Here is a 7,029-nt window from a genome sequence, read left to right as displayed (position 1 = left end):
GAGTGTGGAGGCCTTCAAGAGCTGTAAGAGGTCAGTGAATAAGTATGATCAAACTGACATGATGTAATTGGTGAGAAGCCTTTTGAGGTGAGTGATTACAATCACTCCTCAATCACCCCAGACCACACCTACTCTCTTTCTTGGTGCCATCCACTCACTCACAAATTTCAGGTGGCCTTCAGATCAAAACTCTCCTTGTGTAGCAATCTGGGTGTCCACTTTAAAAGACCTACAGGGGTCAGTAGTCATATTTTTGTGGGTCTCTTTCGCCACGTGATTTTCTTGCAGAGAATGGCAACGGTTTTTCTTTCGTTGTTGCTCCTGGTAAGTCAGTGGCATAGCGTGGGTTGTCAGCACCGGGGGCAAGGCAAGTAATTTGCGCCCCCTAACCCGGGGCAAGGCAAGTAATTTGCGCCCCCTAACCTGTGGATTTAGTCTCTTCCAAGATGTTGCGCCCGGTGCGGCCGGCCCCCCCTGTACCCCCCAGCTACGCCACTGTGGTAAGTGCATTACTTGCTGGCAAGTGTTTTTTAATATTTGGAAACTGTCAGTGATATTCATAAACAATTTTAGGCCTTGCTACATAAGGTAGACTGTGTACGTCAAATAAGGGAGCTCTTGAGTGCCCCATCATGTGTGAATAGCACATGCAGTCCCGTTTTTCTTTTTCTTTGCATTCAGGATCTTGAGGCCATGAAATATAAGGACAACGAACAGACAGACCTGAGTGAACTTTTCAAAAGGTAAATTGCCATTCCAATGCCACAATCAGTCGACAGTAAGTATTTAAATGCCACTTGGAGAGTTTTGATATTTAATGTGGAGCATATTTTGTGTCTACTTGTTCTCTGCAAAATTGTCAGTTTCAAGTGCAGGTTTTTTGGAGGGAAATTAGTTTTGTATTGGAATTCATTTACCACTTGTATTTTAAGCATGACGGTAGATAGTATCCAGAAAACACGAAATTACTTCCAAAATTCCAGCCGTTGAACTTGCTCACAAAGTTAACTGCTGCTCCAAATTATCATCAGCGCCATCATGATAACAACAAAACAGTAATAATAATGTCTTAATGTATAGCGCCGTCAATGACACTTCTACCATTTCTAAGCGCTTTAAAATAACAGATGCAACTATTATTCTAGTCATTAAAAAGAAGGGGAAAAAATCTACCTGTGCTTTCGCCAAAGCGCTTGACACGTTTCCAGTTCTTGGGACAGGTGTATTTCACGTCAGTACGGAAATGTTTTACACTTGAACTGACCCATTTTGCATCTTCCTATGTGGGCTGCATTGTTCTAGGTTTTGTGTAAATGCGTATAGCATTCAGGAATTCACATTACTTTCTGTTGTGTTTCAAACGGGGTTCCTCTGGGATTAGAAAAGTAGCCCTTTTGAACCCCCATAATTTGAATGTATTTAGAGAGGAGATAAGAGGTCGTTATCAGCCCCAGCGCCCCCTCCCTAACAAGCGACGTCACACTGCGGAAGTGTGAATTGGGGTCCTCTTACCAGAGCGAGGGGAAGGTCAGACCCTTCAGGTTTCCTGTGCCCCGGGCGGGCTGAGGAGAAAGGAAGCCGCAGGAGGTAGAAGGGGCGATTGCACTGCTGTGGGGCATGTCTGGGCTTAGGATTTCCACAAACCTTAGCTTTTTCTCTGTTCGTTCGCTTTTGTTTCTTTATGTTTTTTATTCATGTACTTATTTGCGTGTTATTGCAAATAACATTAGTTTAAACATTCTGTTGGTTAATATTGGTGTCTTTGAATGTACCCTTGGTTGCCTCTACATGTAGTATAATTTCCTTTTTAAATTTTTCAGAGAGTTACGTTATGCTTTATCGTGACAATGTTTTGTTGCTTATCGTATTTGGTCGCACATTTTTTCCTTTATAACCCAATTTGGTGTTTCGAATTGACATGTATACAAATATATACAGAAAATGGACTTCACTGATGGACTACTAAGTGTAAAGCGAAGGTCCTATGATATGGCTTTTCTTTTGTTGCATTATAGTGACAACTGATTATCTGAGAGGCTGTGGTGTCTGGAGCAGCTGAATGAAGTGGCCTTCTGTGATGCCAGAGATGATCAGTTGTTCCACGTAGCAGATTATTCACTGATGTCTCTTGAATACTAGCCCAGCTTTTCTTGGTATCATTGTCAGACTACAAATAGCAGAATGCAAACGCAAAACCAGGCCCAGCTGTGATACTGCTTGAGGCAGCATATAACTTTTAGTGCTTAATATACACACGCACACATATATTCACTGAAAAACTAAAGGTTATAGTTCGGTTGATGTTTTTATCCAAACAAAACCATAGAAATTCAGCAGTTATAGTCATACTTATGTTAAGAAACTATATATAACTCATTGCCTAAAGTTACTTTCGGGCCCAGTATATTTTCTTCATGTAGCCAAAGTATCTTTCAAATTGAGGTTTCTGAGCTCTTTTTAAAGGTAGTGAGGTAGGGGGCAGGTCAAAGAGCTGATGAGTGCCGTACCTTTGTTGCACTTCCTTATAATGCAAACAAAACGTATGCAACTCAGAACAGAATTAGTGGAGTTGCTGTGACCAGCACACATTTTCGTCGACAGGGACTTATTTTTCAAACAGACTGAACCAGAGCAAGAGAAGGAAACGCAGAAAGGAGATGGGGAAATGTAGGAAAGCAGGGTCACGGAAAAAGCTTGGAGCTAAAAAGAACCCGGAAGACTGAGATGAAGGGACCGGAAGTGTAGGGTCGCCCAAATAAGAAACATTAGGCTGAATCAAGGATAGACAGCCTTGGTGTTGGACACGCACGGTGGGCTAGGAAAAAAATGGACTCCTGCACTTATTTTAAATGCGTACTTGGACAAAATCGACACTGCAGCAACTGTAAAGTGGAATATAAATAATGATACTGACTGTACATAATTCGCTTGTGGAGGAGCACAAGGGAGGGGTAGCTACGTTAAGAGACAACTGTAACATTTCCACCCCTGCTGTCAAAGGTTTACGGTTCAGGCTGCGGATTGTACGCTATGGAAGTGTTACAATATTTATTTTCTTGGTGTGTTTTGCCCCACGGATTGTCTGCCTTACGAGTCGTCAGCGTCAAGAAATCCTTTTCAGCTACCGAAGGGAGTGGGCCTGCGCTTGACATAATCCAATCAAATCCGCCGTGAAAGGATGTGGATTGCGAGGCGAGGCTTTCTATGGGCCTGTCTGGCCGTGCACACCGAATTAGGACGAGGCCACAAAGGCTGGGAGACTGTAGGGATGCTCTGCGGCCTCATCTGAACAAGTACTTCTCCCGGCATCCTCAGGGTGTAGAATGGGCAGTTTCTGAGCTGTCTGGGGCAGAGTGCACAAGTTCAGCACGGGTCAGTGGAGAGAACAGGGCGGCAGCTGGGACAATGGTGACACGCTGTGCATCACATATAGACCAGTCCGAGTAATACTGGATTTACAGCATCCAGTCCTTCTCAAGCACCGGGAAAAGCCACGAATGTGGCTGGGTGTCTGCGCCATGCCGTAGTGCGCACTGTGTGACCTGCGGCTAAAATATTAGCACGCATGCCATGCTCGGGGTTCTGCGGGCCAAGCACTCCGCGCCCTTTTGATGGTTGTGAATTATCAACATATAGTCAAGCACGATTCTATCGAGAAGGCTTTAGACATTCTCGCCAAATTTGATTTCGCCCCGGACACTCCCTGACCAAAGGCCAGCTCTGTGCACGGAACCGTGGGACACACCACTAGACCGGTGGAGCTCGTTGGGCCTTTCATACAAGAAGCTGCACGATGATCAAAGCACCGACGACAGGACTGGTGGATTGTAACTTAGAGCATTAATTGGTATGGCATACACTGCGCCATACAGACCAGCACGAGCATAGTGGTAGAGCATAGTGGTGCTTGAGGAGAAGAAGACGACTCAAATGCTGTCATTCATCTGTTCAGCCTTCCAAAGGCCTTTTGACCCATCGGTAGATATTCATCCCTTGATCCCTCCTCCTTCCATTCTTCTTTCTCTCCTTCATCCATGTATCTCACTGTTCTAGCTATTCTGTCTTTCTGCTTCTGCGTTTTTCCAGCCTCCGCATCATGTGAGCTTTTTAATTACCTTATAGCCGCTAGGGACGGACTTACTTTCTTTCTTTCTTTCTTTCTTTCTTTCTTTCTTTCTTTCTTTCTTTCTTTCTTTCTTTCTTTCTTTCTTTCTTTCTTTCTCTCTCCTTTGTTCTGCCTCCCTCTCAGTCACTGAGTTCTTTCCATCTACCTCACTACCTACGCGTCCCGCTCCCTTTCTGTCGAGAGGAGGAGGGATAAAGAGACGAAAATCGAGAAGAAGAGGGGAGTGGGAGGCGGTGTGAGAGGCATATCTCCTGCTGTCATGAGATGGGAGACGCGCCTTAATGATAACATTCTTTCTGCAGGTAATCGGGTTCAAGGCGCTGTATGTGGATGCCAACTACATCAAGCCCACGATATAAACAATAGAAAACAACTTCCAAACCTCTCTGTGCCCTCATCACCCATCACGCCAGAAAGCCCCGCTTATTATACCACAGGAATCTAAAGACAGAGCTCCTGCTTTGTAGACTTGGAAAACATCGCATCCCTGTAGGGATAGGAAGGTTGAAATGTCGGTAATCCCTTCTGGCGGCGTGAGCGGCACATCACCTGCTAATGTCCTGACAGCACCGAGTTCGGCATCCCACCTGCATGTGTTAACAAAAGCACAGCATGTACAGCCTACGTGACACGCTTCGGCTCTAAATAAAACCGCGCTGCACTTGAATTCCCCTGCCCCTGCGATCGATGTCAACCAAAAGCCACGGCATTCAGAGAACAGCCCAAGAGAAGAAGGCGCCTGCTGCGGGGATTAGTATACGCCTAAAAATTACAGTAACATAGTTCTGCGAGCTAAGCCCCGTGCGTAGCGATCTATCCAAACTGTAAGACGCAAGTCCTTTACTTACTGGACATGCCCTACTTTTTCACCATTTTGATTAAAAGCGTACAATATAGTTATGTAAGCGGCAGCTACAATTTAAGTGCAAAGGGAGGTTGATTTTGTTCTTAGTCTCTCTAAAAAATGACATTTTTTATTAGCTCTAAAATGGTATTGCATACATAGACGGCTAGAGAACACACATTTCTATTATAAATAAATACATATGGCAGGGCACAACAAAATCTTATTATCTAGAGTGACACCACAGGTAACTGTTCTAAATCATCATAGTGCTACGACGCGGCTCAGTTCGTGATGCTCACTTTAGAGATATACCCACACACCTACTGAAGCAGAGATGTTTAAAGGCATGGGCAAAGTGGGATGTGGTCCAGGGCCAAAGCCTTTCAAGGGGCCCCTGGATAGAGTCAGCGCTGTTCTGCAGAGAGACTTGTCCTCCTGACCTTGAATAATTCTTAACCAGGTTGTTTTAAATACCGTTTTCCGTTAGTGTGTTTTTAATGTGAGTGATGTGTGAGAATCTATTACAATTTGTAGAAAAACGCGTTTATGTTTCATGCATCATCCATTAAAAAAGGTTTCTTTTAGATCAAAACTGGTCCTCATATATACGAAATGGGAGGGTGTCCCAGAGTTTATTTCCAGTAATATTAGTAAGCTGCTACTGTATTATAACATTGAAAACATACGTCACTATCCCTAAATATTAGATGCAAACATAAAAAGAATTTGGACCAGTGTGTCCGTGCACTGCCCGTGACCTGCCCAAAGCGGGCATGAAGGAGTATAATTTTACAGTTGTTCTGAGCAGTGGCCCTAAAATATGTTTGGCCAGGGGCCCCAAAAATCCTTAAAGATGTACCTGTGATGAAGTCAAAAGCCGCGTAGCGGATATGGCGTAAACTGTTGACCACTGAACCAAGAAAGACGTTATCTAATCTAATGGCGCACGCTTTCTTCTTCACCACACTCAGTTTTTTTTTTCTGTCAACACCTGAGAGAACATGCAAACCTTCTGAACACATGCCAATTTTACTTTTCCTGTCAAATAAAGGAAGTGGCGAGCTTACTTTTAGCTACCAGGCTCCTGACGATGTCTGCTTTCTGGCCGAGTGGGGTATGTTTTTTAGCTCTCCTCCCTTCCGGTTGCAAGTCCTGAAAGAGGTTCACCATGTAGCGGAGCGGTGGGGAAGTCCTTTCGGTCCGCAGGACCCCAAACCCCGGCTCCTGCTGCACAGGCCGCCTGGCTGCCCTCCGGGTAGCCCCTGCAGCCGGTATCAGTACCAGGCTGAGGAGAATGGTGATAAAGTCCTGCATTGTGGCGCGAGAGGCTACAGTGTGGGAGGTCAGGGCATTCCAGACACCCCCAGACCTTTATACTAAAACATTTCTTCAGGGAAGCCTGGGGCGCTTCCAAAGCCTGCGGCCAATCGCTCGCGCTGTCCCTAAGTCAGCACAGACTTAGCATTGACCTCCGGTGGCGAGGAGACACATACTTTGCACCTGCATCTTTGGGAAGGAGGGAGGGATCTGTTGAGATTAGGCGAGAATTACAACTGTTTTACAGAACTCATAGCGCCGCTGAAAGGCGACGGTGCCCGTATGTCATGAATGCTTTGATGGGTGTCTTTATAACCACATGAACTCATTATAAATAGCGGGCATTATGAATCCGCTCAGTACTAAACATACGTCCCCAAACACCAACTCCCAAAAAACAAAGCGCGAGCAAATTTGCCTTTGGTAGTGTAGAAAGTCCACGACGACAAAAGTGACGACAGGGGGGAGGGTATAAAAAGGGAAGCATAAGGCGGGAAGTTGTTTTTTTTAGTACGAGCGAGTTATTAAATAAAACGTCTGATCCACGTCAAGCTGGCTCCGAGTCTTTATCTGTATTGGCGCGCTCGCACGTGGTGCGACTCAACAGACTCCATGAATTAATAGCTTGCTGAAGGATAGAGGAGAGCTACCACAAGGGGCTACATGATTGTCACCTGGCTGTGACAGTGTCTGCCTCTGCACAGTCTGAAGTGAGAGGAGTCCCAGATTGCAGAGACAT

The 7,029-nt window shown here is 45.2% G+C and overlaps 1 long non-coding RNA gene across 1 annotated transcript in view; it reads left to right on the top strand.

Annotated features, from left to right (window-relative positions):
* LOC138302108 (uncharacterized) overlaps positions 1-743 on the top strand; it is a 47,084-nt gene extending 46,341 nt beyond the window's left edge. The window contains exon 4 of the long non-coding RNA XR_011205279.1: positions 682-743. This is a non-coding gene — a long non-coding RNA (uncharacterized lncRNA). The remainder of the gene's footprint in view (positions 1-681) is intronic.
* The last annotated feature ends 6,286 nt before the right edge of the window (positions 744-7,029 follow it).

Source organism: Pleurodeles waltl, chromosome 6, assembly GCF_031143425.1.
Source record: "Pleurodeles waltl isolate 20211129_DDA chromosome 6, aPleWal1.hap1.20221129, whole genome shotgun sequence".
Classification (NCBI taxonomy): Eukaryota; Metazoa; Chordata; class Amphibia; order Caudata; family Salamandridae; genus Pleurodeles; species Pleurodeles waltl.
Note: the sequence above shows the minus strand (reverse complement) of the source record. Positions and strands in the feature narration are given on the sequence as shown.